At 35.7% G+C, this 23269-nt stretch overlaps 1 protein-coding gene and 1 pseudogene across 14 annotated transcripts in view; one reads left to right on the top strand and one right to left on the bottom strand.

Annotated features, from left to right (window-relative positions):
* The window catches only part of PTPRD (protein tyrosine phosphatase receptor type D), a 2782277-nt gene that overhangs the window by 1739565 nt on the left and 1019443 nt on the right, over positions 1-23269 (bottom strand). The gene's annotated exons all lie outside the window — the stretch shown is intronic.
* LOC138163063 (biogenesis of lysosome-related organelles complex-1 subunit 2 pseudogene) lies at positions 4583-5008 on the top strand (annotated as a pseudogene).

Raw genomic sequence — 23269 nt, 5'->3', positions numbered from 1 at the left:
CAGAAAAATGCAGGTTTCTTGAGAGTAAGGATTAGTTTACTTTTCTGTCTTTCTATGTTCAGTGCCTAGTGTAGTGCAGTACAGATAACAAATTCTCAATAAGTATTTGTGTAATTAAATTCATATAGATATTGATGTTGCTTACTTTCATTTAAAGCTGGGGAAGAGGGAGGGGAACTTCTGTCTAATATTTGCCACTTTTTTCTCTTTATATAGCCAGGCACTAGTGTTTTATTATGCTATTTTCATCACAGGAACTCTGTTTTTCCTAAGCCTTGTCATTTATGATATGAATGATATGGATTGTTTAATGTTTTTTACATTGACCTTAACTACTTACTTGTTTCTCCTTCCAAAAAATATGTTACTAACCACATATTTACAAATTTTAAATCAAACATTCATTTAGTCTTCACCATGGTGTCTCACACAACATGCTGGCCCTAGGGAAACAATGATAAAGCAACATTCAGTTCTTGCCTTTAATGAATTTCTAATATTCAAGAAGAGGCAGCAAAGTGTCATGGTAAGAATGTTAAAATTGAGCAGATTTGCAAGATATAAAATAAACCCACATAAATCCTTGGCATTCCTGTGTATTTCCAATGAAGCCTAACAGCAAGAAATAGAAAGAGAAATTCCATTTAAACTTACTGTAGACATTATAAAATATTCGGGAGTCTACCTGCCAAAACAAACCCAGGAATTATATGACCACAATTACAAAATGCTTCTCACACAAATTAAGTCAGATGAAAATAATAAGAAAAACATTAGTTGCTCATGGTTAGGTAGAGCTAATATAATAAAAATGATAATTTAATCTAAATTAATTTACCAATTTAGTGCCATACCAAGTCAATCTGTCAAAAAATTATTTTATTGAGGTAGAAAAAAAGAGTAAAAAAAATCATCTGGAAGAACAAACGATCCAGTATATCAAGGGAACTAATGAAAAGAAATGGTAGGGAAGGTGGCCTAGTCATATCAGATTTTAAACTGTATTATAAAGTAGTTGTCATCAAAAATACTTGGTACTGACTGCGGAATAGTGGATCAGTGGGATAGATTAGATACACAAGACACAGTAGTCAATGACTACAGTAATCTACTGTTTGATAAACCAAAAGATTCCAGTGTCAGGGATAAGAAATCACTATTTGACAAAAACTGCTGGGAAAACTGGAAAATAGTATAGCAAAAATGGGAGAATACCAATATCTTACACCATATACCAAAATAAAGTCTAAATGAACTCAGTATCTAGATATAATAGCTGATACTGTAAGCAATATGGGAAAGCAAAGAATAATTTACTTGTCATACTTAAGGAGATGGGAAGTATTTGTGACCCAACAAGAGATAGAGAACATTTTAAAATAAAAAATGAACAATTTTGATTACATTAAATTGAAAAGTTTTTGTACAAACAAAGCCAATGTAACCAAAATTAGCAAGGAAGTTGAAAATTGGGAGTGAATTTTTACAACCAATGACTCTGATATAGGCATCATTTCTAAAATGTACAGAGGACTGAGTCAAATATATAAGAATACAAGTCATTACCCAATTGAAAAATGGTTAAAGGATATAAACAGGAATTTTCAGAGGAAGAAATGAAAGATGTCTATAAGCATATGAAAAATACTCTCTAAATCACGATATATTAGAGAAATGTAAATCAAAACAACTCTGAGGTACTATATCTCACTGGTCAGATTGGTTAATATGACAAAACAAGAAAATGATAAATGCCAGAGAAGATGTGGGAAAATTGAAACACTAATGCATTGTTGGTGGAGCTGTGAACTGATCCAACCAATCTTGAGAGTAATTTGGAACTATGCCCAAAGGGCTATAAAAATGTGCATACTCTTTGACACAGCAATACCATTTCTAGAAATGTATCCCAAAGAGATCATACAAGTGGAAAAAGAAACAGTATATAAAAACTATTTATAGTAGCTCTTTTTTGTGGTGGCAAAGAATTGGAAATCAAGCAGATGATCCTCAATTGGGGAATGGCTAAACAAATTGTGGTATATGAGAGTAATGGAATACTATTGTGCCATAAGAAATTAGAAGCAGATTGACTTCATAATAATCTGCAGAGGCTTATCTTATATAAACTGATGTTGAGTGAGAGGAGCAGAATGAAGAGAACATTGTACACAATTACAGGCACATCATATTTGTGATGACTAACTTTGATCAACTGGGATCCTCTCAGCAATCGAAGGTTTTAAGACAACTCCAAAAGACTCATGATGAAAAGGGCTATCCATATTCAGAGAATGATTTATGGAGTCTGAATGCAGATTGAAGCAAACTACTTGCTCTCTCTTTTTTGTTTTGTTTTGTTCCTTCTTTCTCATTGTTCACTCCATTGATTATAATCCTTTACAACTTGACTGATGTTTCATTTGAAGGTATTTATAGAACCTATATTGGATTACAAGCCACCATGGCAGGGGGATGTGGGGAGGAGAGGGAGGAGGAGAAAATTTGGATCTCAAAAGTATGCAGAACTGAATGTTGTAAACATAAAAGTAAATAATATTTTTAAAAATGTTGGACATTGTTTTTAGAGACACTTTATATCAAATCTCACTTCTGACATTTACTAATTGTATGACCTGGGAAGTGGTAGAATGATCCTCTTGGAATAAGAGTTGTTCTTATGCTCAGGAAGAATAAGTTCAAGTTTTTCATTTGATGCATACTGGCTTTATGACCCAAGACAATATTCTCAGGTAATTTTCTAAAATCCTGAGTTTAATTGCTTACACTAATGGTGTCACAGGTATGGATTCTTAAAAACAAAATGAAACAAACTAAATGGCATCCTTCGGTCTTAGTTAAATTATCTTCCAAATGTGGATGATAATAACCAATATTATTTACCCCCAGAGTCTTGTTGTCTCAAGGGAGAGAATAAAGTATTTTGTAAACATTAAAGTACGATTTAATTGTTATTTATTAAAAGTCATACACAAGGATGCTATGATATAAGTTTTAATTCAAGTATACAGGAGATATGTTAACAGAATGAGATGAAGATTGGACAAAGGAGGCAATAGATAAAAGTATGTGTTTCAGATTTCATGGAAGAGGCCATAGCTGAACTGAACTTAGAAGGAAAGTATTTAAACAAGTAGAAAAGTGTGAGAGGAAAGTCATTTTTCTTCATCTGACTGGAGAACCTCTTGTTACACAGATGAAGCCAAATGGTAGCTATAAGTAACTCAGCTACAAGCAGCTAGAAGGTACATGGATAGAGTGTTGGGCCTAGGGTAGGATCACTTCTCCACCTGAGTTCAAATCTGACCTCAGACACTTCCTAGGTATGGGACCTTGAGCAAGTTTTGATTTAAGGGGAGTCAATGATTTTAATCCCTTTTTTTTTTACTGCCATGTGGACTTTTCAACAAAGCTAAAGTAATGATCACGTCAGAAAGGTTCAAATATTCAAATATGATTTATTGCATGAACAGAAAACAAAAGATACTGAAACCTGAAATTTAAAAAAAAATGTTAACATGATCTAATTTGATTTCTAGAGTGATCAGAGTTTAAAATGGCAACGTTCACCAAAGTTCAAATGTAGTGAATCATCTGGTCTCCTCTGTCTTTAACTTCTGTCCTGACATTTTCCTCCAAAGTTTTCAAAAAAAGCAAAATAAGGGCTAAATAAAATATTATTTTAAAAAGATAGGTGGAGAGAAAGGAGTTAGGAAGGAAAGGAGGGAGGAAAGAAGGGAATGCATGAGAGAGAGAGAGAGAGAAGAAAAAGAAGACTCAAAAGAAAGAGGGCAAAATGGGGAATTCAAATTTTCATAAAGGGAAGGGAGGATAAAAGAAAAAATAGCATGACAAAGGTTCAATTCAAAGACGTGAGGAGGATTAAAAGACTACAGGAAAGACAAGAGATTTTATAAAAGTTTAACTGAGCAATATATCTCAATTTCTTTTCCTTTCATATTTTCCTTCCATAATTAGAAGGAACTTTCAACTCAAAAGAAGTAGAAAGAAATGACAAAGTTGTGCTTTTCCTCAAGGAATGAATCCCCGTGAGTTATTTTTGGATTCTCAAGAATGTTACAGTATATGATATCCTACAGGATATTACTGAACCTATCAATGTGTTTGATGGTTACTAGCATAATAAAGAATAAACACTTCTTTAAGTAAGTGTGTATATACATATACCTATGTATGTACATAAAACAAGTTGAATACATAGCTTTTCCTTTTTATTATTGTTCTTTATATATTGAAAGGTCCATGTTTTTGGAGGGGGGGGTCGTCTTGAGAGAAATCTTGAAGCAGGGCTATGTAGGGCAAGGCCAAGAACTTAAGCCGCGAGGGGGTAGGAGGGAGCCGGAGGTGCGGGGGGCTAAAGGGAAGGCGGCTCCTAGACCAGGAAAGCCAGCGTGGGTTGGGCGGGGGGGGGGGGGGGGGGGGGGGGGGGGGACAGTTCGACACGCGGTGGGGGGGGGGGGGAAGTGGTGAGGTGCCACTCTCCTCCGGAGCATGTGCGCAGTCTCTGGAAGGCCTGTGGAGAGCCTGAGAAGGTTCAGGCATGGCATTCACTGTGGAGGGCGTCCCTGCAGCCCAGCGGGAGGTTCTGGGTCGAGACCATGCCTTGGTGGAGACTGCCGAGGAGACGGCCGAGGCGGACGTCAAGGGACTGTGCCATGACATGTTCTCCAAAATGGCCACTTACCTGATGGGCGAGCTGACAGCCACCAGTGAAGAGGAAGAGTATAAACTTATGGAAAATATGAACAAACTGACTAGCTTGAAGTATCTGAAAATGAAAGATATCGCAGTAAACACAGGTAGACAACTAAAGGACTCAAACCAGAAATCTGCCGCCCTTCAGCCTTCTCTGGATCAGATCACTTTAATTAAGGAGCAAGTAGCCTCTCTCCAGCAGGCAACTTACAAGTTGGATGCATATTCAAAGAAAGTAGAAGCAAAGTACAAGAAGTTAGAGAGGCGATGAAAGAATTCTTTAGCACCAAGACTTAAACTACAAGAATGTTTTATAAGAAATATGTGGTATGGGACTTTATCGCTAGGCTTCAGTTCTCAAAAGGGAGCAAGCAGTGTTGCTGATCCAAGGAGAATCCCAGCCCCCACCTCTGGCTGCAACTCTGGACACCCCCGCTGTTTTCCTCAGCTTGTACCCCTGGAACGTCATCTTAGCGTGTGCTTCCTTGTGTGCCTTGAACCAAGCCTCAGAAATCAGGATCAACCCCATCTGGAACAGACACAGATGAGAAGCTCTCCTCCCTGGCTCCTCGCTTGCCTGCCACCCCCCTCATACCCTGTCCTTCAGCTCAAATAATAAATGCCAATGTACGAAAAAAAAATGTCCATGTTTGCTGGTAATTCTTAGGTTTATAATGAAAAAAAGAAAAACAATTAAAAGTCTCTTTCCGCAAAGAGCTTATATCTTGCTAGAGAGGAAAATCAAGGATGCCTTATCTAGAAAATGGGCATTTATGAGACTGCAATACTAATTCCAATCACTGGGTTGTGAAGAAAATGGATAGGACTATTTTAGGGTTGGAGCGATTCTTAGACAACACATAATGGTTGTCTCTGATTTCACGGATATGGAAACAGAGGCCCAGAAAACTTAACTAAATCGATTATCATCATACCATCAGTCAGTAGCAGTTGACACTCAAGATTTTGTAACCAATATTGAAGAAGAGAGAATTCCACTAGGATTATAGATTTTGAGTGAACTTTAGCTCCTACATTTCTTCCATATGGTCCAGCATTTGATTAGATTAACATACAATGACATATAGTGAGGTAGCATCATACAATGGATAAATGACAGACTGTATTCAGGAAGAAATGGCTTCAGGTCTCCCTGACAGATATTGGCTGTGTGATTCTGGGAAAATAATTATAATCTAAACTAAAAGACTGCTAGTAAATATTCAACAATTCACTCTGTGGGGGGGAAAAAGTCATGACATTTAAGTTTAATTTTCATTATTCACATTTTCTTCAACACATTCTTGTCTGGACAATCAACAGAAAAAATAAATCAAGCCTTGATTTGTACTTTGCCAATTCCAAAGTATAAATTCTAACATAGAAAATTTAGTAATTGACTGTCTCAAACTTAGGACCTGGGTTTAGTACATTCTTGCTTCTAAGTGTTGAGGTCCATTCTCTAAGACTAAGTTAAACAGAAATTGCTGGTTTCCATTTAAGGAAAAAATTTCAATTTTGGGGATTCCTGACATCAATGAAGTCAAAATTCCAAATCCTATCACCCTTTAAAAAAACTGCACTTCAGAAATTGTCTAAAAAAAAACCAGTTATTGAAAGGTTAAATTAATTGCCTTTACTATTAGATTTTCCATCAAAATTTATTTAGTTTTGCAGAGATCTATATTTGTTCATTTAGTCACTAATCAAATATTTTTTTGAAAATGTACTATGTGCAAGGAACTCTTCTAAGCTTCTCTACTTTCTTTTTGTTCTGTATGTGTGATATCTTTGGTAGTGACAAAACATTCCTGATGAATTTCCTTTATTAATTGATTAAAAGTTAGCTTTAGAGAGCTTCCTGGGGGCACTGACAATGATTTACTAGGATAACAGAGCTAGTATGTATGGGTTGAATACACATTTTCCTTGCCCCAATGCAAAGGATGTATCTATTAGGACATTTTGTTTTTCAAATACCTCTTTTTGAATTAACTAAAAAATTAATTTATATACCTCAAATTGCCCCTCCCCCTTTTTTTCCCTTATATAATTGAACTTTGTCTACTTACATTTAGACTGTGACAGTGTCTGTCTGGGCATACTCATTTTGAGAGAAAATCCCTTGTCAAATTCCATAAAAGCAAAATAATTTCTTTATAGAAAATTGAATTAATTTTTTTGCTTTCTACATCTTCTAATCATCTGATGGCATTTCCCTGGCTTGCTAGGATCCCACTAATTTGTGTAACACCTTGGAAGTACTTATTAACCATGAGTACTTATTTGTTCAGGCAAAGGTTTTATTTCCACACCCATCAATTTGCTTCAAGAGAATTAATTGGCTTATTGGGAGGGGGTAAGAAGGGTAAGTAGAGAAAGCTGAGCTCTCCAAAAATTCTTTTCTAAACAACTCTAAGACAATGCCTGAAATCAAATTGTGAAGTAGCAGAGCCAACAAAAAGGTCAGAGTGTTACATTTTTTCCAGTCCAAGACAACATAAGAGATCAGAAAGAGAGATTTATGACATGAGGGGCACGGGGAGGCTGGCCCAGAGCCCATGCGGATGAAACACTAGTGTTAGTAGGTAGTAGAGACAGAAGCTACTGTGGCTTCGAGAACTCTAAAACCAGAGATAGTGAGGAGTCCTGGCAACTTGTTCTCCTGCACTAGCACTGGACAAAGGATCAGATGCTTTTTAAAAAATCCATTACCTATATTAATTTCTGGGACATAATTCAAGATGCAATTTTGGGAAAGAGGTAGTGGAAACATTGAGGAATAATATCATTTTTGGACACAAGGGATGAGGGACCATGAGGATCAGTACTGATTGCAATCTCAAGGGATCAGGGGTTCTTCATGGGTAAGGACCAAGAGAGCAGTGACCACACTTATCATGAGATCACATTTCCTTGGAAGCATTAAAATATTCCCAAGCCCCGGAACTAATTCTGACAACAGAAGTGTGAAAAAGCCTGAAGCTTGAGACAAAGCCCCTCCTACTAGACAACAGAGACAAATATAAACATAAAGTTGCAAATAAACAAATAGGGTGGAAAAATAAACAGCAACAACAACAAAAAAGAACCTGACCATATAAACCTACTATGGTGACAGGTAAGATCAAGAAACAAAGTCATAATAAGGCATAGAAATCAAAAGAGTCTCAGACAAAGCCTCAAAGAAAAATGTGAATTAGATATAAGCCCAACAAGAATTTCTGAGTTAAAAAAAATTCAAAATCAAATAAGAGTGGTAGAAGAAAAATTAGGTAAAGAAAAAATATGAAATGACAAATAACAATTTGGTTAAAAACAAAAGAAAAAGGGGGGTGGCTAGGTGGCACAGTGAGTAAAGCACTGGCCCCAGAATCAGGAGGACATGAGTTCGGTTCCGGCCTCAAACACTTAACATCCACACACAAAAAAAAAAACTAGCCATGTGACCTTGGGCAAGTTACTTAACCCCAATTGCCCTCCAAAAGGCAAAAAACAAACAAACCAAAAGAAAAAGGAACAAAAAATACTGAAGAAAATAACACCTTAAAAAAGACAATTGACCAAATGGAAAAAGAGGCACAACAATTATCAAGACAGCTCTTAGGGACTTATGAAATATGTTATCCATTCCAAGGGAAAGAACTTATCTTGTCTGAATATAGATTGAAGTACATTTTTAAACTTTATTTTTCTTGAGTATTTTTTGGTGTCATTAACTATGCCTTCTTTCATGACATACTATTATGGATAGGTTTAACATAACTAACACAAGTATATGAATTGCTTGACTTCTCAGTTTGGGATGGGTAGGGAGCAAAAGAGAGAATTTGGAGCTCAAAGATTCAAAAACAAATGTTAAGGCAGAGTCAAGATGATGGAGTAGAAGTAGGACCTCCCTGCAGGTCTGGCTTCCACCTTCCCCAATCCACGTAAAAAGGGGACTCTAAACTGCAGAACCCACAAAATGATACAGAGAAGCTAACCTCCCACTGAGGACAGTCCAGCAGGCCCTCAGCAAGCGGCCAGTGTGGAACTCTGGAAGCCAACCCCAGCCACTCGAGGGCCAAGGTTTTAGCCCTAGGGCAGGCCTGACCAGCTGCCGGCCAGAGGGACTCCAGATGACCAGCAGCTGTGACCGTTTCCAGATTTATCAAAACATAGATGTGAAAGACAAGGTGAAACGTCAGTGCAGTGTGGACATTGGGACCAGTAGTTGGGAGTGCTTCAGATTTTGACCCCAGGGAGAGAAGCCACTGATACACCTGGCACAGGCAGCACCACGTGGCAGCTTCATGTCCTGGCCTGCAGAATGTAGGGGGACCAAGCTACCAGTCTGAGGGGTGTCGCTCTTGCTTTAACCTGCTTGGATCTGGATTGTGGTCTAGGATGGAGGTCCTGGAATGAGTGACCAGCTTGTCAGAGCATGTGGAGGCCTCAGAGAGGGCACCCAACTAATACTTCCAGCAGTTGAGAAAACCCCAGCGTTTGGGATGAAAACTCCCCTGTCTGGTAGCATAGTTCTACTGTGGCAAAAAGCCCATGGGTCAAGTGACTGATGGGTGACATAACCAGACAAAGGAAACAAAACAAACAGAAGACTCCAACATTAGACTCCTATTTTGGGGAGCAAAGCATGGAACAGGAGGAAGACAGTGAAGTCAGAACTCCCGTACCAAAAGCTTCAAAGGAAAATACGAGCTGATTACAGGCCATAGAGGACCTTAAGAAGCAGATAAGAGAAGTGGAGGAAAAATTGGGAAGGGGAATGAGAATGATGGAAGAAAATTATGAAATGAGAGTCAACAGCCTGACTGAGGAAAATCACACCTTAATAAACAGACTGACTCAATTGGCAAAAGAGGCTCAAAAAGGCAATGAGGTGAGGAATGCCTTAAAAAGCCGAATTCGCTAGATGGAAAAAGAATTTCAAAAGCTCAATGAGGAGAATGGTTCCCTCGGATTTAGATTGGAGCAAAAGAAAGCTAGTGACTTTAAGAGAAATGAAGATGATTTTAAACAGATCCAAACAAATGAAAGAATAGAAGGCAATGTGAAATATCTCTTGGGAAAAACCACTGACCTGGAAAACAGATCCAGGAGAGATAATTTAAAAATTATTGGACTACCTGAAAGCCACGATCAGGGAAAGAACCTAGAAATCATCCTCCAAGAAATTCTCAAGGAAAATTGCACTGATATTTTAGAACCAGAAGGCAAAATAGAAGATGAAAGAATCCACCAATCACCTCCTGATAAAGATCCCAAAAAGAAAACTCCTAGAAATATTATAGCTAGGTTCTGGAATTCCCAGATCAAGGAGAGCATATTACAAGCAGCCAGGAAGTAACAGTTTGAATATTGTGGAAACACAATCAGGATAACCCAGGATCTGGCAGCTTCTACACTGAGGGATCAAAGGGCCTGGAATAGGATATACAGGAGGGCAGAGGAGCTGGGATTAAAACCAAGAATCACTTGCCCAGCAAAACTGAGTATCATCTTTCAGGGGAAAATATGGTCATTCAGTTTAATAGAGGACTTTCAAGCATTCTTAATGTAAAAACCAGAATTGAATAGAAAATTTGACATCCAGATACAAGAAGCAAGAGAAGCTTGAGAAGGTAAACAGGGAAAAGAAATCCTAAGACACTGATCAAAGTTGAACTATTAACATTCCTACATGGAAAAACAATAAGTGTAACTGATGAAACTTTTCTCAGTATGAAAATAGTTAAAGGGAATAGAAATTATATATATATATCTCAGAGGGTACATGGGCATATGAATTCATGTGTGAATGTGTATATATATGCTTACAGGTATTCATAGAGAGAAGGCACAGGACCAGTTTAATAGGAAGGGATGATACTTAAATGGGGAAATTAAGAGGTTAGATAGGAATATAATGAGAGGAGATAGAGAGAGACAGAATGGAGTAAACTATCTCATAAAGAAGAGGCAAAGGAAAATGCATACAATGGAGGGGAAGAATAGGAAGGCAAAAGGGAATGGGTCAACCTTATTCTCACTGAATTTAGCTCAGGGATAGAATGAAATACACACTGAATAGGGTATCTCACCCTACAGGAGAATAGGGGGAAGGGAATGAGAGGGGGTATGATGGAAGGGAGAGCAGGCTGAGGGGGAGGGAAGTTGCAAGCACTCACTTTTGAAAATGGACGGGATTGGGATGGCCAGGTAGCACAGCGAGTAAGAGCGCTGGCCCCAGTGTTGGGATGACCTGAGGTATCGAATCTGGGTTCAGACACTTAGCATCCAACCAGAAACACCTGGCTGCGTAACCTTGAGAAAGTTCCTTAACCCCAATTTCTTAGGTGCAGCCAGGTGGCTCATCGAGTATGAGCACCTGCTCCAGTGACAGGATGACCTGGGGGAGCAAATCCAGGCTCAGATACTTAGCACCACACCCAGAAATAACTGGCCGTGTAACCTTGAGCAAGTTACTTAACCCCAATTGCTTAAAAAAAAAAAAAGATGGGATTAAAGTAGAGAATACAGCAAGTGAGTGGTGTGATAGGAGGGAGGGAAATATAGTCAGTCTTTTACAATATATCCACTCTGTTAATATTTTGCATTAGCACACTTATACAATCTATCCTGAACTGCTTATCTTCCCAGTAAGGGTGGGTGACAAAGGAGGAAAGGAATGAATCTGAAATTCAAAGTTTTAAAATCAAATGTTTAAAATTTTATATACATATATACTATTATTAATGCTATCTTACATGTAATTGGGAAAGAAGATATACAGCACTGGAGCATAGATATCCACCATGCCCTACTGGAAAAGTCTAAGGGGGTATGGTAGAAGATATGGGAGAGAGCATATTGGAGGAGGGCATAGCCTGTGAACCTGCTATTCTGGGGTGGTGGGTAGGGGAAAAACGGGGAGCAAATTTGTAACTCAAAATCTGGCGGAAATTATTGATGTAAATCAGAAGTTAAAGCATTTGAAAAAAGAAAAAAAAGAAAGATAGCAAGAAAAAGAAAACAAAAACAAATGTTAAGAATTGTTTTTACATGTAATTGGAGAAAAATAAAATACCAAATAAAAGCTAAGAAAAAGAAAATCTCTCCATGACCAGACAGATTCACAAGTGAATTCTAACAAACGTTTGAGGAACAATTACTTCCACTAACATATAAACTATTTTAAAAATTATGTAAAGAAGGAGTCCTACCAAATCTTTTTTATGACACAAATATGGTTTGATACCTAAGCCAGGGAGAAAATTGGGGAAAACATTCTGGGAAAAAAAGAAAAGTATAGACCAATTTCCTTAACGAATATTGACAAAAAAGGGCTTTTTGTTTGTTTGTTTTTTGCTTTTTTTGGAGGGCAATTGGGGTTAAGTGACTTGCCCAATGTCACATGGCTAATTTTTGTTTTAAGTGTCTGAGGCCAGATTTGAACTTAGGTCCTCCCGACTCCAGGGCTGATGCTCTATTCACTACACCACCTATCTGGCAGACACAAAAGTTTTAAATAAAATATTAACAAAGAGATTACAACAACCTTACACTCTAATCAGGTGGCATTTATACCAGGAAAACAGTACTAGTTCAATATTAGGAAATCTGTCAGCATTATTGACCATATAAATAATAATAATTACAAAAATATGTGATTACATCATCAGGTGCAGACAAAGCTTTTGACAAAATACAACATCCGTTCCTATTCTAAAACATTTTGGAGCAAAGGCATCAATGGAACCTTTCATAAAATAATAATGGTGTCTATTTAAAATTGAGAATGAACAACTGTAACAGATACAAACTAGTAAACTTTTCAATAAGATTAGGAATTTAGACTGTCTATTATCAGAACTGTTATTCTATATTGTTATAGGAATGACAGTTATATCAATAAGACAAAAAAAGAAATTAAGAGAATAAGAGAAGGCAATGAGGGGAAAAAATATCTCTCACTCTTTAAAGGGGTTATTATGCTATACTTAGAGAAAAACTAAAAAAAAAACCAACAATGATTTGAGACAATTAACAACTTCAGTAAACTTGAAGTTATATAATAAACCCATATAAGTCATCACCATTTACATTAAATACCAACACAACCAACCAGGAAAAGATAAAAAGAGAAATTCCATTTAAAAGGACTACAGATAGCAGGGGCGGCCAGGTAGCACAGAGAGTAAGAGCACCAGCTCCAGTGTTGAGAAGACCTGGAGATCGAATCCCGGGCTCAGACACTTAGCACCCACCCAGAAACACCTGGCCGTGTAACCTTGAGCAAGTTACTTAACCCCAATTGCTTAGGGGCGGCCAGGTGGCTGAGCGAGTAAGAGCACCCGCTCCAGTGTTGGGACGACCTGGAGATCAAATCCCGGGCTCAGACACTCAGCACCACCCCCAGAAATAACTGGCCTTGTAACCTTGAGCAAGTTACTTAACCCCGATTGCTTAAAAATTAAAAAAAAAAGGACTACAGAAAATAGAAAATACTTGGCACTAAGCCTGCCAAAACCAACTCAGGGATTATATGAACACAATAATAAAACATTCTTCACACAAATAAATTTAGATCTAAACAATTGGAGAAATATTAATTGCTCATGGGTATGCTGAACCAATATAATAAAAATGACAATGCTATGTAAATTAGCTTGCTTATTTAGTGCCATAACAATAAAACTACCAAAGAATTAGTTTATAGAACTAGAAAAAAAATAGTAACAAAATTCATTTGGAAGAATAAAAGTTCAAGAATAGCAATGGAATCAATGAGAAGTAATATGAAGGAAGCAATATCAGATTTCAAACTCTATTAAAAATTAATAATCAACAAAACAATCTAGTACTGACTAAGAAATAAAGTAGTTGACTGGTTGTGTAGATTGAGTACATGACAGACAGTAGTAAATGATAAAGTCATCTAGTATTTGATAAATTCAAAGATTCTAACTTTTGGAATAAGAACTCACCACTTGAGAAAAATTTCTGGGAAAATTTGAAAGTAGTGTGGCATAAATTAGGTATAGACAAACTTTTCTCACCATATACTGAGAAAAGTCAAAAATAGATAAAATGATTTAGATATAAATGGTAATTTCATAAGTAAAGTAGGGAATCATGCAAAAACTGTATCTGTCAAATACATGGATAAAGGAATAATTTATGACCAAATAAAAGTTAGAGATGATTACAGTAAGTAAAATAGATAATCTTGATTGCATGAAATAAAAAGTGCTTTTACACAAACAGTACTAATGCAGTCAAAATTTGAAAGAAAACAATAAAGTGGAAAAACATGTTTGCAACAAGTTTCTCTGACAAAAGTCTTGTTTCTCAAATATATAGGGAATAGATTCAAATTTATTAAAAAGAAGAATCATTCTACAGTTGATAAATGGTCAAAGGATAGGAATATTTTTTCCCAGAAGAAGAAATCAAAGCTATAAATAGGAAAATAAAAAAATGCTCTAAATCACTAATGATCAGAGAAATGAAAATTAAAACAATTCTGAGATACCACTTTACATCTGTCAGATTGGTTACCATGACAGAAAAAGGAAAATGGCAAATGCTGGAGGGGATGTGGAAAAAATAGGGAAACTACTGCATTGTTGGTAGAGTTGTGAACTACTGTGACCATCCTGGAAATCAAATTGAAACTATGCCTAAAGGGCTACAAAACTGCATACCATTTGATCCAGAAATATATTACTAAGTCTTTATCACAAAAAGATCAATAGGACCTATTTGCATCCAAAAAATTGTAGTGGCTCTTTTTGTGGTGGCAAAGAATTAGAAACTGATGAGATGTCCATCATTTACTTATGTTATATTATTGTGATATAATACTATTCTGCTAGGAGGAATGAAGAACAGAAAGATTTTATAAAAGCCTAAAAGATTTAGACGTACTGATGCTAAGTGAAATGAGCAGAACAAGGAGAACATTTTATGTAGTAACAGTAATATTGTTATGATGATAAACTGTTGGGAGGATATGGGAATGATCTTTGGGGGGTGGGGGGGCTTAGCTAAGTAAGAGGAGGGCAAGGTAGTGAGTAGAATTAAAGTAGAGCACTATAGAGGGATAGGAAATAAGAGATATGCACAAACATAAAAAGAGGATTAGAACTGTTAGGGAAATGATATATGTATGTATGTATGTATATGTGTATGTATGTGTATTTATGTATGTGTGTGTATATATATATGTACATACATATGTCTGCAATTAATTGAAGCTTTTTTGGGGGGGAGGAAGAGAGAAAAAGAACAAAGGAAAAAGTGCATGGCAGAGAAGAAAAGAAAACTTACAAGGAAGCAAAAGAGATGGACAGCTTTCTACAAATAGAACATCATACAGGCCTTGAACAAAAATTCATTGCTACATATTTTTGATTCAATCCTATGTTCTGCTGTGTACATTATATTCTTCTTTTTCTTACTTTATATTTGTGTCAATAATTAAGTTTATGATATGTTTCTTTGGCTTTTCTCTATTCTGTATTTGAGTTGTGGTGTTTGAGTCTAAAATTAAAAAAAAATAAAAAGATGGTCAATTGTAAAAGACTAAGCTTCTCTGATCAAGATACTGATACAAGACAATTCCAAAGGACCCATGATGAAAAATGTTATCCACCACTAGAGGAAGAACTCATTAAACTCCAAATGTAGACTGAAGTACGCTTCTTTTTACTGTTTTTTTGTTTATTGATTTGTATTGCTTGTGTTTTCTTTTGCAACATGGTTAATATGGAAATATACTTTGCATGACATCATTTTCATAATTGTCATCAAATTGCTTGCCTTCTCAAGGAGTGGGTATATGTTGGAGGGAAAGAAAAATTTGAAACTCAATTAAAAAAATAATTGTTATAGATTTTACATGTAGTTAGGTAATATCTAATGAAATAAATAGAAAATTTTAAAAGCGTTAATAGTGCATATGATTTCCCTTTATTTCTGTATTTTAGTATCTATCAATCAAAGTTAGCAACTAGTTAACTCAGTAACAAAATCAGAATCACCTATGGAGATATATTTTGTCTTTGATTTTGTGTGGAATAGAAATTGTGTGTATATATGCTCAAATGTACATGTGCAATAGGTAGCTGTGTGCTTTAACATTTCATGATTACATACATTTGTAATATTACTACACTTCTAGGTCAAATCCTATTGTACATATATTTTTAAATCAAAGAGATTTTCAAATAGTTTGCCATAGTATAATTTTGTTCTATTGATTATTACTTCAAATAATTCCACTGGGGCCTGGAAACCTTTATCAGTATTAGTTTTAATGGAATTTGAACTATATAAATTAAAGGACATAAGCATTTTCTCAAGTATTTGCTGAAAATTACACACACACACATTTGATCTCCACAATATTTGGAGCTGTAGAACAGAAAGAAAGCCAGTAAGAAGCTGAATATGAGGAGTCTGCTTTGAAGTTATGCAATTATAAAAATGATCCTTAATTTTCATCTGATGGCTTAGGTTGGATTAAATGGATATTTCAATAATGGGACACATCTTGTTTGGATTCTTATAAACCACCTTTACTTTTATTACCTTCTATTTCACAATAGGCTCCATTGAACCTATTAATAATGTTTCTGAAAAGCATATGTTTAACACACTTGATAACCTTCCCTCCTCCAGCCCTCTTTCATCTCATCTTGTAATAGGGAGTATTGAAAAATCCATTTTGCTTTTGAAATTCTGCTTTTGTTGACCTGTCATTGTAATTTTTCCATATAGTGCTTTTGTTCTTTTGAAAAATATTTTTCCTACACTGTGAAATTCACTATAGGATATCCTAATACCATTTACAAAATTTCAGAAGTGTTTTTTTTTTTCTGTAAATAGGAGTTGGAGATTATTGAATCCCTATCCAGCTGCCATGCTGCCACCTACTGGCTATCTTTGACTTCAAGGCAGAAAAATTCCTTCTTATGAATCATCTCTTGAAATCCAGCTATATGGCTCATTCATCTTTAAATATTAAAAATAAAATCTATATTAAATCAAAGGTTCCCATTAGACTGATTAAATCCACTGTATTTAGAGCTAAAGGGCATCTGAAATTCTGATACAAGCTATTATGCATTGTATTTTGAAATAAAGCAGCCCATGTGTCTTTTGTTGCATAGGTTAGAGAGGGTACAAAAGGCATATCTGTTCCACATTAATCCTGTCTATTGACCATCAGAAAGATTTATAATGTTTGTGTATATTTGATTTTAAATCAACTTGAAGCTCCCTTCCTCTCCCCTGGAAAAAAAAAATCTCCATTCAATTCTTGGCTCTGTAAGGCATCCCTGAATATAAAATGTAAGTAACAGAAAGCAAATGGACATGACTGTTTTTATACTGGGAGCAGAAGACTATTGTGGAAGAATAAAAGTGGAAGTGGTCAATTTCCTATTTTGAGTTCCAGGGCACGGAGATCCAGAATAAAGTCTAATTCTTAATAATAATGTACATCCAAAGCACTTTCCTCATTACAATCCTGAGGTGGCAAAATTAATATCATTTCTCCCCATTCTCTTTACTTTGGAAGATAAGGAAACTGAGACATAGAGAGAGATTAAGTGAATGTATGGGATTATCCTGTAAATCTGAATAAGATATGAAGTCATTTCATTTGATTCTAATTCTATCTTTCTTAATATAACAGGAGGGAAGGAAGGAAGGAAGAAAGGAAAGAAGGAAGGAAGGAAGGAAGGAAGGAAGGAAGGAAGGAAGGAAGGAAGGAAGGAAGGAAGGAAGGAAGGAAGGAAGGAAGAAAGGAAGGAGGGAAGGAAGGAAGGAAGGAGGGAGGGAGGAAGGAAGGAAGGAAGGAGGAAGGAAGAAAGGAAGGAAGGAAGGAAGAGAGAAAGGGAGGGAGTGAGGAAAGAAAGAAAACTATTAAATATTCTCACTATAAACGGTGATGTCCTAATAAATTTTAAAAAAATGAGGTTATCTCTGCCTCCTGGTGCTTACACTCTAAAAGGGGTGGGGGTTTGTGGGCTGGTAGCAGACAATCTCTGTCAACGGAGACTGTTTTCATCTCAGAAGTCAAAAGAATAATGACTTGATCCATAAAGAACCCAATTTAATATCCTTTATAGAAGCAGTTACAGAGAGCCAAGAGGAAGGAAGAGGGGTCAGAGGAAGGTGGCATACTTCATGTCAAGATAGATTGCAAAATGGTTCAGGTAGAAAACTCATTATCATCATGTGAAACATTATCTGATCTGGGTTGGCTAGATAGAGTGAGTTAGATGTGCATTTTTTTTTACTCCTTTACCTACCTTTCAATGAAACAGCCCCAGGGTTGGAGTTCTAGTTTTAGGGAGGAAAATCAAAAGCCCTAGGGACTGGTTCATGACTTCTGGAAGTCTCTGAACTCATTTATTCAACGATTCCATTTTGGAAGATAAAGTCAAAGGAACTAAACTAATGGATAAATTCTATGGAATAAAACACCTCTACCAAAATATTTATACTAGTATCATTAATTAGCAAATAAAAAACTGGTTGGAAAACATGTCTAGTATTTGGGTAATGTCTAAAGCAAACAAGTGTAATCAAATATTTTTGTTATAACTTATGACATGAAAATTATAAAAATATGAAAAGATATATGCAATGATACAAGGTAAAGAAAGTAACAAAGTGGCCTGAAAAACACCTCAGACAGTTAACAGTTGATTTATTGGCAAAGGAGAGGGATGAAATCCAAAAGAAACATTAATTTAAAATATAAATGTATCTGGTCAGTTTTAAGAAATATGATAATACTGTCTTATGAACCATGTTACTTCATATAACATATAGAATTAGTAAAGGGTAAAGCAAGTTTAAAGAGACCTTGGTGAAAGACCTAAGGAAAGTCATCCTAAAGTCATTAAAGAATAGAAATGGAGAAACAAAACAAGGAAAAAAAGCAAAAAAAAAAACATAGAGATTTTGATTAAAAAACTTTATTCACTATTAATAATAGTAGGTTATTAAATATCATAATCCCAGAGAGAGGAAATAAAAATGGTACTAAAGAGAAAAAAACAAGAGAAAGAAGCAGAAAATGTATTGCATTCAGGGTCAGGGAGACATGGGTTTGAACACAACCTCAGACACTTGCTTTGTGACTCCAGAAAAACCATATGGCTTCTCTGACCCTTTATTTCTTCATCTATAAAATAAGGGTGTTGGGCTCAGTAACCTCTAAAGGTCTTTCAATTCTAAGATTATGAATCTATGAACATATGATCCAATGAGCATACAGTAAAATCAGTGCTGGAGGCATGTAGACTATGATGGTACATAAAGAGTGATAATGTGAGAATATGTAGAAAATGGATTCACAAGGTTTATGAAGGAAGAAAATTTACCAATGGCATGAGGTGGAGTGGAGGTCTTAATCAGCTAATGGTAGAAAAAAAAAGTGGAAGAAGAATATCTACAAGATGATGATGATATACAGTTGGATAGACACCCTAGAACTTATCATTTAGTATGTCTTTATATTATCTATATCTAATCTATCTCTATACCACTATCTGTTTATACACAGAAAATACAAATAGACAGTGACTTAGGCCAAGAACAAAACAAAAGGAGGAAAATGAGCTGGACTAACTTAAGAAACCTGCTAATGACCCAAAACTTCTTCTAGAAACAAAGGGCTATCTTTTTTGATACGAACATTGTGCTGTTATTATAGAGATTACATAAATGGAAAACATCATTCTCCAACACAAGAACCTTAATACCAGAAAGCAGGCAATGAATGGAGAGATGAGAGCAGGCCAAAGAAGGCCTATGAAGATGAACAAACATAAAATGTAATCAGGGAAATGCATGATAGAAAAAAGAACAAACATTGGCAGGTGGATAGCCAAAATTGCTCCATTGGCACCCATGTTTTATCAGGAGAAAGTAAGGAACCTCTCTAATACACTGGGTGGGTCCTCTGTAGTAGACTTACAAGAGAACATGGTCATGAATTGCAGAAACTGGGCAAGCATGAATGGACTATGATCTGCATTGTTATAAGGCACATCAAAATTACTATGATCACTGATGCTTTTGAGTATTTGTTAAAATTAGTATAATTTGTTATGAAAAGAAATTGAAAAGAGATTTTGTGTTTATGGTCTTATATCTGGCCTTAATATTTAAATTATTTTAATTTTATTTTTATGATTACTGCTGAATTTTTCATTAAAAAAAAAGATATCACATTGGGATTGGATAAAACTGATACCCAAATTTTCATGCTTCCTATATGTTCTACTAATACATCATACTCTTTTCAATAGTGGATTTAGGAAAATATGGGAGAAAATATTATTATATGTTTAAGATATTTACTGAATATGACATCAGAGCAGCATAAAATTATAGGATCTCGGTGTTAGATCCTAGGATATCATCTAGTCTAAACCTCAACCTAACCAGGAATGATTTTTATTTATTGTTATTTATATATACATATATATAGTCTAAAGTATTAGTTATTAATATTAGTACCTTGAATTTACAGAGTGCCTTAGAATTTACCAAGCACTATACTTCATCTTTGATACACCCTACAAGAGTTAAAAAGAAAGATTCATGGATTGATGGAGTGTTAAAGTTGAAAAGAACTTTTGAAATCATTTCATCAATTGTTTTTGTTTTCCTGAAGAAGAATAGGAAATTCAGAAAGGTTAAAGGACTCGTATTTGAATATCTAGTTACTAAATGGTAGAAGTAGAATTTCTGACCCCAAGTCTAACATTCTCACTACATGACAATCTTAAAATCATAGATTTCACACCAGAAGTATCCTTCCATCCCAAATAATTTGATTTTCTCATTTCACAGAAGAGCACATTTAGGTCTAAAGACATTTAATGACATTTTTTGACATCAGAAAATCCCCAAGTAGCTAAGGTGGGATTTGAATCTCTATCCTTGGGATCTAAATCCAACAATCTTTTGACTCTGGGTTGCCTTCCCTCTCAAGAATTAATTTAAGTGTCAATATTTTTCAGTCATTTCAGTCATGTCTGACTCTTCATAACCCCTACAGGGTTTTCTTGGCAAAGAAACTGGAGAAGATTGCCATTTCCTTCTTCAGCTCATTTTATAGATGAGGAAACTGAGACAAACAAGGTTAACTGATTTTTCTAGGGTCACATAAGTTATTAACTATTTTAGGACAGATTTGAACTGAGGACTTCCTGACTCCAGGCCCAGAACTCTACTGTATCATATCACCTAGTTGTCCCTAGTGTCAATATTAATCATTAATAAATGATGTTTTTACAAATAATGGTATAATTCAAGTCAAAGTTAACAAAATCATATAATCCATTTACTTTTTGGAAGGATCTTCAATACTATCAATTAGTTATAATATAAAATATGACCATAATGCTTTCCTGAAAGTAAGATGTTAGAATTTAAATGGCCCTAAAACTATTCAAATGTTTATTAATTATATTAAAAATAAAGCTGGATATTTTGCTTGCAATATTATGAATTCAACAATAAACTCCAATTACAACTGAAGACCTGGCCCCGTTAATATTATTTTCCTCTCTCAATGATTTTTACATACTTTTTGTTTGCTCATCAATGTACAGGTTATTTGCCCCCTACCATACCTCCTCCCCTCCCCAATGGAATGTAAGTTTCTTAAGTCAGGGAGTGTTTTGTTTTTGTTTTGCTTTTTGCTTTTCCTTCCTCAGCACCTATCATAGTGTCTTGCACATAGTAGGCATTTAAAAATGTTTGTTGAATTAAACTGTGTAAATGCACATTCATGTAAAAGGGTAAAGGCTCACAAAAGGATTTGTAATCAATAGGATTTGGTCAATTTACCTTTTTTTCTTTTTCTTTTTTTTGGAGGGCAATTGAGGTTAAGTGACTTGCCCAAGGTCACATAGCTATTTTTTTGTGTTAAGTGTCTGAGGCCAAATCCGAACTAAGGGCTGGCACTCTACTCACTGCGCCACCTAGCCGCCCCTAGATTCAGTCAATTTAACACCACACACTGAGCAATAAGATGTTTCTAAACAAAAAAGAAAGGATGATGGGTATTTCTAAAAAGATAAAGTCAGGATCCAATGGGAGTAATTAACTCATTTCTTGATGCCCTGGGTTAGTGATAATATCATCACTGTTAGACTTAGCTTTCATTTTTTATAAACTACATGAAATATATAGAAGTCAAAACTACAAAATTTATATAAGATAGAAAGTTTGGAAATTTCAACTAGTATTACAGCATTACTAAAATGTCTGAATGAAAGTAATCAGATATATTTTCACACAATAAGTTGATTAAAGTATGTTAAATAAATAAATATATTTTTTCTAAAGTTTAAATATAGGGAGGCAATGAGCTGCACTGGAAAGAAAACTGCCTTTGAGGAGAGTACCTAAGTTTGATTCATGACTCTGGAACTTCCCACTTATGTGGCCTCAAGTAAATTAATTAATTGTTCTGTGACTCAATTTCCTCATCCTTGAAATAAGATTATTCAAGATAGCCTCTAAAGTCCCTTGCAGTTATAAAGTTATGATCATATTACTTATGGTCTAATTAGATACAATTATATATGAAATATGTTCTTTGATCAATCACTTGAAATAGCTTTTTTTCTCAATAATGATAAATGATTTGCACAAAAACATACACCTGTATCACAAAGAACTCACCTGTGTTAAATGGATGACCTTTGAATTCCATAGCATTGTAATCTATTCTAAACAACTAACCAACTAAAGAAATTTGCTGAGGCAAGCATAGATATATGTGTGCTGGCACATGCATAAACACACATCAACAAGATAGAATTTTTTTTAAAGCAGTGGAAGTATCTGGTTAGCTTTATTTTCCTCTGATCACAGAGAATTCCCTTAGTATAAATACTTTACGCAGTTTATGATAAAGTCCCAGCAGTACATAACCCAAAATATCCAGTACCCTGGGGGAGAAGTCCAAATGGTGGACAAAAGTCAGTAAGTTGCCTCAGCTCTCCCCAGTTTCCCTTGGAAGCAACATTAAATCAAGCCTCTAAAATAATTCTGGAGCAACAGAATCCACAAAAAAGATGAAGTGAAACAATTTTCCAATCCAAGGTAACTTAGAAGGATTTCAGGAAATGTCTGTCTTACTTGGGTAAAAGTGGAGCAAAGCCTAGCACAAGTGGTATCCAGGTAAGCCTATGGGGTTTTCTTAGCCACAGCACAGATTAGCAACTAAGGCCCTCTGGTTTTGGCTCATCAGGGCAGTGGCACAGCATACCAGCTGTGAGGCCTCCAGCCCCAGTGCACTAGGATAATTTCTGTCTCTGGAACTCAGGGTTCAATAGGCTCGACTTGGAGGGAAACCTTAGAGCAGTGGGCAAGCTGCCAGGCCCAGAAGCCCTGGTGCAGATAGCCAGTGACCAGGCCCTTAGCTCCAAGTGCAAGAAGCTTAGGACATTGGCCCCTGTGCCCCAGGAGCAAAGCACAAATTTTTTAAAAAGAGTAAAAATCAAAAAAG

This window comes from Petaurus breviceps, unplaced genomic scaffold (genome assembly GCF_028583685.1).
Source record: "Petaurus breviceps papuanus isolate PSGF00001 unplaced genomic scaffold, PetGlider_PUasm1.0 187, whole genome shotgun sequence".
In the NCBI taxonomy this organism is placed as follows: Eukaryota; Metazoa; Chordata; class Mammalia; order Diprotodontia; family Petauridae; genus Petaurus; species Petaurus breviceps.
This window is presented reverse-complemented; position numbering and strand designations above follow the sequence as displayed.